This window comes from Protopterus annectens, chromosome 2.part2 (genome assembly GCF_019279795.1).
Source record: "Protopterus annectens isolate FY-2018-M chromosome 2.part2, PAN1.0, whole genome shotgun sequence".
Lineage (NCBI taxonomy): Eukaryota > Metazoa > Chordata > Ceratodontiformes > Protopteridae > Protopterus > Protopterus annectens.
Window position 1 is genome coordinate 770,049,056 of NC_056730.1, and position 15,218 is coordinate 770,064,273.

Genomic DNA, 15,218 nt, shown 5'->3' on the forward strand with positions numbered 1-15,218 from the left:
CAAAGGCAGTATACAGTGTAACTCAGGTAAAGTCAATATGTTGATCCTATATCTACCACTCTGTACAAGACCATGGACTATGGAATAGCACCAGGGCACCTGACAGATGCCAGGGAAAATGACATCACTCAGAATGACAAAGTTTGCAAAGCAAGAGATACTTCTTACTTTACAAGTCGCATATTAGGTGCTGGTATGTCAGACAGATGGCATACAACTATACCTCTCCACCTGCAGACATTAAAGATCTGCACAAAGTCTCTTGAAAAGTAAGTACATCCAGGCAAAAAACTGGGCACCTAATTTGCATAAATTTGCATACAAAATAATAAGTAACTCCTCAAAATAAGAGTGACAAATTACATAAAATACAAATATATTACTATGTCTTTGTGAGATGACACTATTGCAGAAAAAAGTCTTCCTTCCCTTTTACTTTTATTCATATTTTAATTTTCTACAAGCAAACAGCTGAAATGAATATATATCACAAATTCACAATTTCTCCATTAAGTGGTATGTATACATACAGCTTCCTTGTGTAAATTACACAGTACTTACACAGAAGCATCAGTAACACCATTGCTCAGCTAAAGTATAATGGAGTAACAAAAAAGTATAATCTTCATCTCTAGAGAATTGTCTAAAAAACAGTTAAGTAACATTCCATGTTTATATGCATATGCTATTAAAGTATTACATTGTGGAAACACAGATGTTTTTATTTTTGTTAAAGACATTAGACACCCCATGCCAAGACACTAGACACCCCAGTACATTTATGTTAGACTAAAGTATGAGCTGCAAAAGACTATTAAAGATGTTGCCTTTCTTCAGCAACAGAAAAGCTCTTACACTAAAGTGAACTCCACAGTACCATTACTGACGATTCACTGTAATCTTTTTACTGTTCACTAACTGTAACACCCCAAGAATTTCAGTACTAGAAGTCCAGTACTCTCAGTTCATCAAGTATGACTGGGAAGTTTCTAATAGAGGAATTACAGAGTTAATTACTTCATTAATCAAACATTTTTTAACAGCCAAAGCAACAGGCAAAATGTGTGTTCTCATGGTCTTTGTAAAGGTCAAACACATTTATACATATTTTCTGGGGGACTTTGGGTGAAACTGGAGCAGCTGATTGCATTTTCTATTTATTCCTTTTGCCAGTTTAGTTGCTAATTAGCAGTTTGGAGGTGTGAAGGAATAATCCAATCACTTAGACTCCGGAGTAAAACAGAAAAACTTTATTCAATAAAACACCATAAACACATTGACTGATTCACAGTGTTTTTGTTCTTTTCATAAGACTTCATCAGATAGTGTTACAAGCCAATATCCTGTTGTATTTATATTCTGATATCTCAACTGTGATATTTCATTCTGGCGCTTGCGTATTAACCAATTAATCACCTTAAAGGAGCCTGTGAAACGATAAAACGTATTATAAATACTTACCTATAAAAACTACAATAAAATAAAATAAATTCCATACAAAAAAAGAAAGGAAAGAAAACTGTAACAAAAACACACTACCATTATTACATGTTATGGTACGTACTTACAACTGTATATTGAACAATACCATGATCCCCTCTAGAGGCTAAAAACTGCATGAATTAATAACAATCAGATGTACAAAAAATTCAACATGACTCATTCCAGTACATTCATGATACAATTCCTTAAAAAATGCCTTAAATATATATATATACAGAAATGCTTTAAAATTAAGCTATTTTGGACATGAAGTGCTGATCTTTCCATCTTAAAATATTCAAAAGATGCCTTAAAATATATATATATATATAGAAATGCTTTAAAATTAAGCTATTTTGGACATGAAGTGCTGATCTTTCCATCTTAAAATATTCAAAACCTCAAAGGTAATTAATATATAAAAAATATGGGATCCATACTGATCCCAAAATGAAATTTTCACCGAATCACTAATGGCCGGGCATACTTACGTGGAAGTGCTTTTCACTGAAGAAGCACTTTCGTGTAAGTATGCCTGTTGCGGAGGTCGTACTACAGTGCGGATAAGGGAAAATTCATTTTTCCCCACTGTAGTGCACTCTTGGAGTGAGAATATTAAATTAGGGGGTGGGGGCACAACCCCCCACATGGGGGTGCTGGGGGGCTTCCGCCCCTGCAAAAACATTAATTTAATGTTTTTTTTATTTGTTTGTTTAACACACCTTAGTGAAAGTGCTTTTTCGTTGAAAGCGCTTTCGCTAAAGTGTGTTCAGTGATAGTGGATTCAGACAGTTGAACTTTCGTTCAACAGTCCTAGATCCAAAAAGTATATATATCCTCTCAACCTTTTCCAAATATTAAATACTTTTGTATAAAATCTGTTAAAAAGTGATGGTTCTGAGCTGCCCTCTAATGGTTTATAAAATAAAACATACCAATGCAATGAAAAATATTCAGTATTGCAATGCAAAAAAATCTATATAGGGGAAATCTTCAACATATAAAACATGCATTAGCATAAGAACAATTCATAATAAACTGCACACCACTCTCAATTTTGACATTTCTATACAATCTTAATGAATATGCTTAAAGCTCAATACCATTATAAATTTTATTTATGTCAATACCTCAAGCCAAAATAAATCCAAATATGTCATAATCTAAGTTTAAAACGGGGGCCAAGGAGATGTTCTCATTCAAGCCCAGGGATTTATTTATTTCCAAAACAAGTTACCAGTAGATCTCTCTGTATTAAGATTTTTGTCTCCCAAGAACCACCCTTCGGGTCCACTGGAATCTCTTCTAAAACAAAGAAGGTATAAACAGCCTGTTTTAAAATTTAATATATGTTTATACAGGGCAGTCATCTTATCCTTCTTTCTGATATCTTAAAAATGTTCATAGAGTCTCTTTTTCAAAGTGCGCTCAGTTTTCCCTATGTAAAAAGCATTGCATTTTGTACACTGAGCTAGGTATATTAAACCTTTGCTGCTACAAGTAGTACAGCTCTTAGTTTGAATATCACCTCTAAATCAGAAAAAATGGCAAATATCCCAATATTTTATAATTACAATTTTAAAGGACAACCACATCCACAGACTCAAAAAACATGTTTATTTCATCATGGTTTGGTGTTTCCTATATTTTAACACCACTCTGGGACTATTTAGAACTTTTTAAGATATTTTTATACGCAATTTCTGACTTTGACCTCATGGGGTCTGGCATCTTGAAATAATTCTGGCTGTTTAGTCTGCCTCTAAGTATCCCAGAATGAATTGTTTGTCTTCAAAAAATTGCATCATATCTGTCATGTTTTCCCTAAAGCTCCTGTCTGTGCACTGATTTTACAGACATTCACTGCTGTGATGTCCTACAAGGATGCATCTGCAGTCATAACATATGGGTTGTCCTGCCTCAGGCAGCCCTTCGGTCGGCCGGATTACAAAGTCTGGGTCTGGCCTCGGCTGATGTCGCACTTTCCCGGCGTCAGGCCTGGGGTATAAAAGCATCAGCCAACGCCATTTCCTCAGTCTTTCTTGCAGCGGTGCCCGGCAGAAGCTGTTTGCAAGTGCGGTCGGTCAGATCCAGTGATTTCAGCTACCGAAGACTTCGAAAAAAGCTAAGTACCCCGTTGGGAACTCTTTATTGCCTCAGCTGATGTCAGACAAAGTAAATAATTGTTTAACTTGTGGGAAACAAATACCTCATAAGGATTTCCATTCTTACTGCCTTCCTTGCTTAGGCCCAGACCACGACGTATCAGCCTGTTTAGCCTTGTGCCTCCTTCAACCGGCGAACTTAGATGTCGATTGAGTTTCAGAGGAATTTGTTGGGGCCGCTTTGGCTTATAAAACGCGGTCGGAGACTCCGACAACACATATGGACAAAAAACGCAAGGAAAAGGGCCGATATTTATGCCCACGGTTTCGCTGAAACCACGGCTGAGCCTACTGCGAGTGTCTCGGTTTTGGCGAAACCGAGTCCTCGGCGATTCCTTCTTCGAAACCATACTTCCGACCACCGAGGCCGGGAGGCCCCGGCTGAGTCGGCTTCAGAACTACCTACCGAAGCTAGTGTACAGGAATTGTCCGACACCATACCTTTGGACATTTCTACCCCTGCACGTGGGACAGCTAGGCCCCCTGCTTCCATGTCCATTAAGGCCTTTTCAAGGGCTAAAGCTGCCAAACTTTCTAAAGCTTTGCCTACCAAATCTTCCTCCCAGAGGCCTTCCTCTAGTTCACAGATCCTCAGCTTTGCTGAGGACCTTATTTCCTTAATTAGGGGTACACAACCTCACCCAGACAGGGCCTCTCAACCTCCTCCAGACAAAAGGCCCAGGACTGACCCCTCTGATCCGCACTCCTCAGATGACTCCACTGATGGATCTGAGTTGTCAGACCACCAGGAAGGGGCTTACTCGCCTTACGAGGATTCAGATGCAGAGGAATCTATTCCTTTGGCCTCTCCTCCTGAGGAGTTTTCCTTTGGTGAGACTTTACACTCCATGAGAGAGCATTTTCAATGGCAAGGTCAGGATTTCTCTGATTCTAGAAAAAGATTAAGGACCTTTTTGCATTTGCCACAGCATAGGCCCTTAGCTATATCTCCTGTTCTGAATGTAATTGATGATGTGTACAATGATGTAAGTACAGCCCCTGATACTCTCCCTCCAGCCCCTGCCAAACCTGACAGATACTACAGGGTCCTGGATTCTCATTTCCATTTGTATAAAGCCCATTCTGCAGACCCAGAAACTATTTCTCAGGGCCCTAAAGGGGTTGCGGCCGCTACTGCGAAAAATCCTCTACGCTCTGACAGAGAGTCCAGAGCTTTAGAGAGATGGGGAAAGAAGGTGTATACTTCTGCAACTCTTTCTGTCAGGGCTTTAAACTGTCAATTTCATATGACACAGTACCAGGAGTATTTGTTAGATGAACTGAATAAGAAACTTTCTTCTCCTGAACCCCTAGACCGAAAATCCCTTCAGGATTTGGTACACAACTCACAACAGGTTAGTAATCATTTCTTAAAATGTGGCTATGATGCACTGGAGGCTTCATTTAGATCAGCTATGACTGGGGCAGTTATTCGTAGGCATGCCTGGCTGAAGGAGCAATCTTTGCCAGACCATGTCAAAGCTAAACTCCTGAATGCTCCAATGGGGAAACAAAATTTATTTGGCTCCTCTGCTCAGGAGATCTTAAAAAAGGTTGAAGAAAAGGCAAAATCTGTGCAGACAGTTAAAGATTTCCTGCAAGTTCAACCACCGAGATTCAGCAGAAACTGGCCTACTAAGAATTGGTCCTTTCCAGACTCGGACAGAGCCCAGAGAGGCAGGAACAGGCACCCTAGAGGCAGAGGTCAATCGAAGGGCTCCTACAGAGGCCGTCAGTGGCAGCCTGCCAACCAGAGGAGTAGTGCAACAGCAACAACAACAACTACTACACCAGGACAGGGTCAATGACTTAACTTTGATTCCGCCTACCAGGGATCAACTAGAAGCACCCTTGGGCAGAAAGCTGGCTTTATTCTCAAAAAACTGGCATTATATCACAAAGGATACATGGACACTGCAAATAATAGACAAAGGATACAGGTTCCACTTTCACACTTTGCCAAAAAGAGGCGGAATGCCAAACCTTCCACCAAATCAGAGGGCAGAGGCTTTAAAACAAATCAGCAAATTACTTCAGAGGAAAGCTATAGAAAAGGTACCATTTTCAGAACAAGGCCAAGGATTTTACTTCAGACTATTCCTTGTACCAAGAAAGGAAAATCAATGGAGGCCTATTCTCGACCTGTCCGCACTGAACGCTTATCTCATTGTGCCAAAATTCAAAATGCTGACCCTACAGCAACTTCTTCCCATGTTGGGCAAGGAGTCTTGGCTGGTGACTCTAGATCTCAAGGAGGCATACCTGCACGTCCCTATTCGACCAAACTGCAGAAGACACCTCAGATTTCTTGCAGGATCAGAGCATTATCAATTCTCAGCATTGCCCTTTGGCTTATCTACTGCGCCCAGAGTATTCACGAAATGCCTGGCATCAGTAATTGCACATTGCAGACTACAGGGAATTCAAATTTACCCATACCTGGACGACTGCCTACTACAAGCGGACAACAAGAAAATTTTGATAAAGAACTTGGCTTATGCCATACACCTACTACAGACCTTGGGATTCACAGTCAACATCCAAAAGTCAAGACTAGTACCATCCCAAAGGATAACCTTTTTGGGTGCAGATCTGGACACAACCACCCAAATGGCCTTTCTCACAGAAGAAAAACAAAAACAACTTCCAGACTACTTCATGACTCTGACAAGACAAACTCAGCTTACTGCAAGGAAAATCCTGCAGGCCCTGGGTTACATGGCATCCTGCATAATTCTAATACCACATGCCAGGCTGCATATGAGGAAATTACAATGGTACCTCCAGAGTGTATGGTCTCAGCACAGTCACAGTTTAGAAACCATGATACCAATCATTCCATGCCTTCAAAAGGAATTCCTGTGTGGGCTCAGACCTGCCAGTCCAACAGAGGGTTGCCTTTCAACAAACCAAAACCAAGGCAGACCATCACCACGGATGCCTCAGACCGAGGATGGGGAGCACACATGGAGGACAAATGTATCCAAGGCCTATGGCCTCAAGGACAGCTAAGCATGCACATAAACCAAAAGGAAATGCTGGCAGTGAGGCATGCAATCGAGGCATTCAAACCCTTCCTCCAACAAGGACACCTGCTAATAAGAACAGACAACACCACGGTCATGTGGTACATAAACAAGCAGGGAGGCACACATTCCTACCCTCTATGCCGGATGGCTATGAATCTGTGGGAACTATGCCTGAATCTCAATATACAACTACAGGCCCAATTCGTGCCAGGGAAAGAAAATGCACTGGCGGACAGCTTAAGCAGAACTACCATGGATGCACACGAATGGATGCTGCACCCAGACATCTTCCAACTCATAGCAAAGACATGGGGAATGCCGGAGATAGATTTGTTCGCCTCCCCACGCAACAATCAACTGAAGACATTCTGCTCAAGGACATACCACCCACAAGCTTGGAGGGTGGACTCTCTCTCTTTCAGCTGGAAAGCCCTAACAATATATGCCTTCCCACCTCTCCCATTGATGTACAAGGTTCTACTGAAGATCAGGGAGGAACAGCCAAAAGTGATACTAATAGCTTCAGACTGGCCAAGACAACACTGGTATCCACTATTGAGAAGCATGTCTCAGGCAAAATCATGGCCTCTCCCCCTATGGCCTCTTCTTCTGATGCAGAACAATTTCAAGACCCTGCATCCCAACCTGAAAACATTGCAGCTAACTGCCTGGAAAATTCCTTAAACCCCAATCAAACTATTTTATCTCAGAGGGTGAAGGACATTATCCTGGAGGCTCGCAGGCCTTCCACAAGGAAGACATACTCAGCTAAATGGAAGAGATTTCTCATTTGGAGCACATCAAAGGGCATAGATGTCACAGTGGCAAACCTACCACATATCCTAGAATACTTAGCAGAATTGTTCCACAATGGCCTGTCCTATTCCTCCATTAAGATTCATGCTTCAGCAATTTCAGCAGAATACAATGTGGATCCACCTATTTTCTCACACCTCTCCTCAGACAATTTCTGAGAGGGATCAAAATATTAAACCTCCAAGAAGACCCCCTCTACCTGCCTGGGATCTCAACTTTGTGCTGGAGAAACTGACACTACCTCCTTTTGAACCAGCAGCATCAGCGGATCTACAGTTTCTATCTTGGAAAACTGCATTCCTTCTGGCAATCACTTCAGCAAGAAGAGTATCTGAGTTACAAGCATTAATGGCAGTGCAGCCTTTTCTTATTTTCCACCAGGACAGAGTGTCACTAAGAACCAATCCTACTTTTATGCCAAAGGTGGTATCTAGGGTATCCTTGAACCAAGCTATTCACTTGCCTACGTTCTTCCCTAATCCACAGAATAGAGGGGAAAAACTTTTGCACACCCTGGATATACACAGACAACTATGCTACTACTTGGACAGAACAAAAACTAGCAGAAAAACTGACCAACTTTTTGTAGCATATGCAACTGGGGTGCAAGGAAGAGCAATTTCCAAACAGACAATTTCAAAATGGTAGGAAATTGCATTCACTTTTGCTACTCCTTTCATGGAAAGAGTTCCTGAAAATATCAGGCCTCACTCCACAAGGGCCACGGCCACCACTACAGCCTTCCTACGGGGGGGTGGCTACCAAGGACATTTTAGAAGCTGCTACTTGGAGCTCCGTGCATACTTTTGCCAAGCATTACAATCTACCTTTATACTCTAGATCCAGAGCAGGGTTTGCAACTGCAGTCCTGCAGGGGATCTTAACTACACCATCCTTTTCTTAGTACCTCCTCCCCCAGATTGGCTATGGTATTCTACCCATATGTTATGACTGCAGATGCATCCTTGAAGGACATAGTACAGTTTTGTACCTACCATAAATGTAGATGTCCGATAGGTATGCATCTGCAGTCAGGATTACCCTCCCTCCTTCCCCTCTGTGGTATTCCTAGGATGCTTACCCTTCTTCTAGCTAGCTGGGGGAATCTATTATGGTGTATTTGTTTGTTTATACATGTATATAATTTGCAAATGTTTGGAAATTTTCAGTATTTATCCAAATTTAGCCTTCCTAGAGGGCACCTGGCATCTGGGGCAAGAAAAACTGAGGAAAATGGTGTCGGCTGATGCTTTTATACCCCAGACGCTCTGACGTCGGGGAAAGTGCGACATCAGCCGAGGCCAGACCCAGACTTTGGAATCTGGCCGACTGAAGGGCTGCCTGAGGCAGGACAACCCATATGTTATGACTGCAGATGCATACCTATCGGACATCTACATTTATGGTAGGTACAAAACTGTACTTTATATCACCTACTTTGGGTTAAAATTTTATCCTTTTTCAATGACTACTTCAAACACAAGCAGCACAAATGCTATAGAACAGAATTGAAAAGTGCATTGTATTGCTCTTTCTTCATAGAAATGCTAACTTGATTTATTTTGTGAAGGGTGAAATCTAGTTCTTCAAGGTATCTCCCCTCCCCCTTCACACCTACCTTCCCTAGCTGTCAAAGAGCTAGGAGTAATTTGACCCATTATCTGCATGTGATTGACAGCTCACAGCAGGTGACCAGACTAATGTACTGTTTTCTTGTCAGCCTTTCCTTCCTTACAGTGGGAGACTTTTTTTGTTACACTCCTGTCAAATTTAGAACCGAGCTCCATAGCACTGGGAATAATCACTGTTTTGTGAAGCATCAAACTCCCACTTATTTTTCCTTCCTGTTTGATTAAATAGCTAACAAATGATGCACTATAAATATGAAATATTTTACAGAAATGCATGACAGCACCCACATGCTTTTTGGTAATTTAAGAAAATTATGGTATTGCATACTTCTTGTAATCTGATGTAATGTTGTTGATTAATTGTGACAGACATATGCTTCCTATATAAAAACATACAGTTAATGTCTACACATGGTCATTGCAAATGTATGCTCTTAGTTTTTGCAGCTGTTACTGTGCTTCTGCCTGTACTTTGTTACATATCAGTAGGGCTCTTCAGAAAAGTGAGATTATAGTTTGACATTTTTGCTAGGTTAAGAGTGGGCTGGGTAAGGCATCTCTGACATCACAGTGTGGGAGGTCCACTGGCTGTTTTATACAGCATGCAGATCAGGTGAGGATTATATCACTTTGGGGAAGGAAACATCCCAGTAGCTAGAGCAAGAGCTCTGGCAGATGTGACATCATCATTTCAGAGCCAGCTAGAGGTTTTTCAACTTGGTTTTCAAAGTGAAAGTAAAACAGTACAGATAGGTAGGAAGCTTAACAGGGAAAAGAGTTGAGTGGATTCATTTTTAAAGCTGCATGGGTGATTTTTTGAGGCTGTACCAACAGACAGGGACTAAAAGAGACGGCAGGTCAAGCAATCTGCTTTAATATCCCGTTGTTGTCCTTTAATAAGGTTTGTGTCAGAATTAATCACAAATACCCCATTATGTGTTAAATTATTTCCTTCCTCTTTTTCTTGTTCCATATTTTTATTTTCCTCATTTGTTTGATGTAATGGTTTAAAGGTAGCATCTGCTCATCCTAGAATTTGGGTTCATCTATTCACCCTTCTTTCCTAATTCATGCAGTTTTTATAGCCTCTAGAGGGGATCATGGTATTCAATATATAGTTGCAAGAACATATCCTACAACACATTACATGTAGTAATGGCTGTGTATTTTTGTTACAATTTTCTTTCCTTTCTTTTCTTCTCTGGAATTTATTTTATTTTCTTGTAGTTCTTTTTAGGCAAGTATTTATAATGCACATTTTATTCTTTAACAGACTCCTTTAAAGTGATTTAGTTAGTTAATAGGCAAGCGCCAGAATGAGATATCAGAGTATAAATGCAACTGGATTTTGGCATGTATCACTGTCTGATGAAGTCCTATGAGAAGGATGAGAACAAGGTGAATTAGTTAATGTATCTATGGTGTTTTATTGAATAAGGTTTTTCCGTTTTACTTTTGAGTCTAAGGTGATAATTCCATCATACCTCTAGAGTGCCAGTTTTAGAGAATTTGTTACTATGAGCTTTGGTTGAGTCCTGTAGTGTCTTGATGCTGATTTATCTTTCTTTTTGTTTAGTTGCTAATTAACCTTCCCCAGCTGCCTGCAAGTCAAATTCCCTTCCATCCCAAACACATTGCTTTCTTTTAATAAGAGGTTTGTTCCCTTTCTCCTCTTCAAACTACCCCCAGGATAGTGTTGTCAAACTATCCGGACAAGCCAAGGCAACCAGAGTGTAATCTTAGACTTCAAAGAGGGGGGTACTTTAAGGCCACTACCAGAGTGTCAGAAGATAGTAAAGAAAGATTAAGCCCTAGATCACAAACCTTAAATGATAACAGAAAAAGAAGGCCATGTGCTAGTTCGGTTCTCCAGCACATGGTATGAACCAATTAAATTGTTTCTAGAAACTAAAAAAAATGTATATTTAAAAAAAGGGAGTCCATGAGGTTAGAGGCTTGAGATAATAACACATCTTATTCTATATTTGGAAAAAATAACAGCTGTCTTGCAAATGAAGAATTTTTGAGAAAATGATATATGCACTTTGTGAGAAAATATACAATGTAAAATGTACAAGGCTTCATTAAGTGCAGCACCATAACTGTTGGGTTTTACCTGCAAAATAGCACAGTGTGTGTGTTTATATATTTATATATATATATATATATATATATATATATATATTTTTTTTTTGCAATGTTATGCATCATGTAAGAAATGTTTATAGGAGAACTTCTTCTTTTGGCTTATCCCAGTTAGGGGTTGCCACAGTGGAACAACGGTCCACAGAATGATTGGCAGTGGAGTTTTATGGTGTTGAGTTGCCAGCCCGGTGTCCAAACTTCCACAGAAGGAACACGCATGCACGCACTCACACCTATGGCCAATTTAGTATGTCCACTCCACCTACAGCATGTCTTTGGGGTGTGGGAGGAAACCGGAGCACATGGAGAAAAGCCATGCAACCACAGGGTTAACCTGCAGACTCCACACAGAAGGCACCCCAGCCGAGAATCAAACTGGAGAGCCTCTTGCTGTGAGGCGGCAACACTAATCTCTGCACCACTATGGCTGCCCAAGAAATGTTTATAGGAGAACAAAGTTCACAAAAGAGGGACAAAATGTTTTATTAGGGTGGAAAAACTGCTTTTGGCCTAAATCTGAAAAATAAAAGGATAGTCATCCCATTCATGAAAATCTATTGTCTGGGCTCTTAAGACATAGGGAACATAATGAATATCATATGAATCTGTGCATCATATCTTTCATACAGTGTCTTGAAAGCAAGAGTTTTAGGTTAGTTTTCTTAAGAAAACAAAACAATGCAGCTCCAGCATTTCACAGTTTGATGTCCCTTCAGTTACTTCATTGCAATTTCACATCATTCTTCTCAGTGGGTATCTTTGGTTCCCAGATGGCCATTTCAGTTATATGCCATACAAGAACAGAGTTTAGTGGCCTCATTGCTGCTACGTATGCCCTACTGCAAAATAGTAGCACTTAGTTTCCTCCTTCCCTTTCAAGAAGGAGAAAGTGAGCTATCTTTCCTGAGATCAAGTTGAACTGTGCACTTGTTGCTTTTAATGGCTGTAATGAAAGAGTCTTGAACTCATCTCCTATATGTTTAATATTTTAAATAACTGTACATTTCATTCGCTAACAGTAATACTGTACCAAACCTACACATTTATCTCATTCATTCAAAACTGCATAACAAATGCCTTCACAAACTACCTTTTAAAGTGATGTTCAACAACAGGAAGAAACAACCCAAAACTGCTGGAAGATCATCACATTGTGGATGCATTTTCTTTTTGTCATAGAAAAGTAGTGGATGATGGGGAAATGCCTTCCTTAAGGAAACAGCAAGTTCAGAACTGATTAGAAGGATATGCCCTCTATGCTGCTTTATAAAAGGTATGCATCTGAATCCTACTGTGGCATGGGGGGTGCAAAGACCCTTATGCCTTCTTTCCTGAAATGGCAAAATACCATTTGCCAAGGATTTATGGAGCAGTCTTCTCATTTTTCTAAACCACTATTTTGTAAAACATTGTAGTTATAGCTCTCTCTGCCCTAGGCAATGTGGAAGGTAAACCCACAGCTTTAAAGAAGTCTCTACAGGCTTTAGAAATGGAATGTCTCTCAATCCTTCAATATGTAGTCTGCACAAGGACCTTGATGATTTTATTGAAAGAAAGAAGAAGTTGTACCTCTCTTTCATGTCTCTCACACTTGTGGCCAAGGTTTTACAAATTTTTCTCTACCTGGAAGAAACAGAAAATTCTTATGAACTAATCTCATGCTGGCAAGGTGGTAAATGATGATTCAACTTACCAGACATTTGGTTTAGCAGCTTGTCACTCAGCCAGCTGCCTTGAAATCACAGAGAGTTGGTTGCAGCTCTAATATTATCACATTCAACACTGGGGTTGCAGGCATGAGCCGATTACATGATGTCAGTGACTCAGCAAGGAGTGTGTAAACCATGATTTAAAGGGGCTACTTGGCATTTAATGTCACCCTGTTATTTTAAGACAAAATGCGGTATTTTCTGGCAAATAAGGGACAGTTGAGAGGTGTGTGCTCTATCAGTAGAAGAGTGAGCAGAGAAGAAAGAAGATATTTCATCATTGCAAGAGAATGCCTAGCTGTAAAGGTAGCCTTATGTGCCTTGAAGTAGAATTTGTTAGGCAGGCACTTCAGTTATGGTAATGAATCAAGCCCCATTGCAACAATTAATTAGGCAAACCGATGGCGATACAAATCTGTGCCATGGGCTCTATACATCCATCCACTTCAATATAAAGTGAATGCAGGCCCAAACTAGCCAGTAGAAATGCTGATGGGTTGTTGAGAGCTTACAAACCACTGAGTCCAAAACTCCTGGTTTTGTGATATGAAGGCAGTAGGTAAAGTATGGGCTCTAGTTAATTGGTACTGTGTCTTTAAGATGTGTGCTGTAGTATGGAGAGTGAGAACTTTCCCACAGAAGTTAGTTAGGCAAACACTTTTTAGATTGGCCAGGCAATGATTACCAGTTAATGCTGTGCAAAAGGAAGTATTTAGCAGAAGTAAAATTAAAGTAGTTCACTCCTCATCTGGAGAGTCACAAGGGCTGAACTACAGCCTACCAAGAAGACCCAAAAAGTGTCATGTAAGACTGCATATAGGAATCAATTGTGATATATATACCTAAAAGAATCATTCATTCAGAATATGAACCTGTGAATGAAGTTTGGTCAAAACCTGTAGCCTAGAACATTAAAGGTAGCTGTGTTATTGTTGAAAAGAAACCAGAAATAATGCACTTTTTTGTTTCAACCTAAACAAGATATTCTTTTTAGCTTTTCCTGTGACTAAGTGAAAAATAATCCTGTATTTTATAAAGACTTGCCCCAGTGTTTCCTTGAACTTACAGATGCCTTCAGCAACTGAAACTATGTCGCCAGTAGTTGTTTCTGATTTAAAACGTGGCCCTCAGAAATCTTTTTTTTCAGCCTTTTTAAAAAGTGTATTTCCATGATTTAAGGTATATCAAAGTAGTCATAACTCAGAGGCAGAAGCTTAGCTCGGGTGGGGCGAAAGGGGTGCAAAGTGTTAAGGAGCATGATTGACCAGTATTACATTTGTGCTCGATCAATGGATGGCCCCATTTGCAAGAATAGCTAGTTGCACCTACACTTCTGCTTAGAGGCGTGCATTTGGTGCTTGTGTGTAGATGAATTCTCTAGCCATACCTTTCAACCTCTTAGTGCAAGAAATCTGGACAAAGCCTAAATAATTGGGGACAAATGCCCAGAAATAGGGACAGATTTTAAATATTGCTCTTATAAATGCAGAAAGTTGCTAGAATAACAAGATTTCTGTTATCATATGTTTTCTGAACACAGAGTCTGAAACTCAGATGTTTGCCACTATTTAGTGACTTCAGTTCTCAGTGCACACATTTTATGAGGAACAGACCAAAAATAGGAGGTAAAAATCTGGAGATTTCTGCTATAAGAAAAACTGTAGTACAGTTTTTAAACTTTTGACTGTATCTATGAAACTGCACTTAATAAAATCACATGGACAGACTGAAGACTGAGACGTGGCTGACTTGTGTAGCATCCAATGCCATTCCATGATATGGCATCCTTCAGCTCTAAGCTGAGTAGCAAAAAAAAAAAAAATGTGAGTCCCCAGATCTGGCAGTCCTCACCTAACTAGCAAGCCAGGTCCATTCTTTATATCATGATCTGCTCCACTACTGAACTCTTTCCTCATCGGAAATCTGACTCTTCTTATCTAAGAAGCAAAACAGAATCAGTTACTGCTTTTATAGAAAATGGCTTCTTTCAACACATGAAGCGGTGAAGTTATTCAGTCCTCACCACAAAACCAGTATTGGTATTCATTTCTGTACCAGTATGGAAAAAAAAGTGAGAGTACAATATTGCTGACTGACTGGTATATGTTGATCAGATCTCCTAACACCTTGCACCCAGGGTGATTGCCTTCCAACCGACCATAGCTGCACCTCTGTAAGAACCTAATTTTCATCTTTTGTGTCCTGCAGTTTGTGGTTATTTCCACACATCTGTGTGAAACA

General features: G+C 40.2%; 1 protein-coding gene and 1 long non-coding RNA gene across 2 annotated transcripts in view; one reads left to right on the forward strand and one right to left on the reverse strand.

Annotated features, from left to right (window-relative positions):
- Positions 1-15,218, forward strand: part of LOC122795982 (arrestin domain-containing protein 3-like) — a 313,946-nt gene that overhangs the window by 82,226 nt on the left and 216,502 nt on the right. The window lies entirely within an intron of this gene.
- On the reverse strand, positions 1,236-13,283 carry LOC122795804. Its single transcript, XR_006363864.1, has 2 exons — positions 12,962-13,283; positions 1,236-1,427 (listed from the first exon to the last, which is right to left on the reverse strand). It is a non-coding gene; the product is annotated as an uncharacterized LOC122795804 (long non-coding RNA).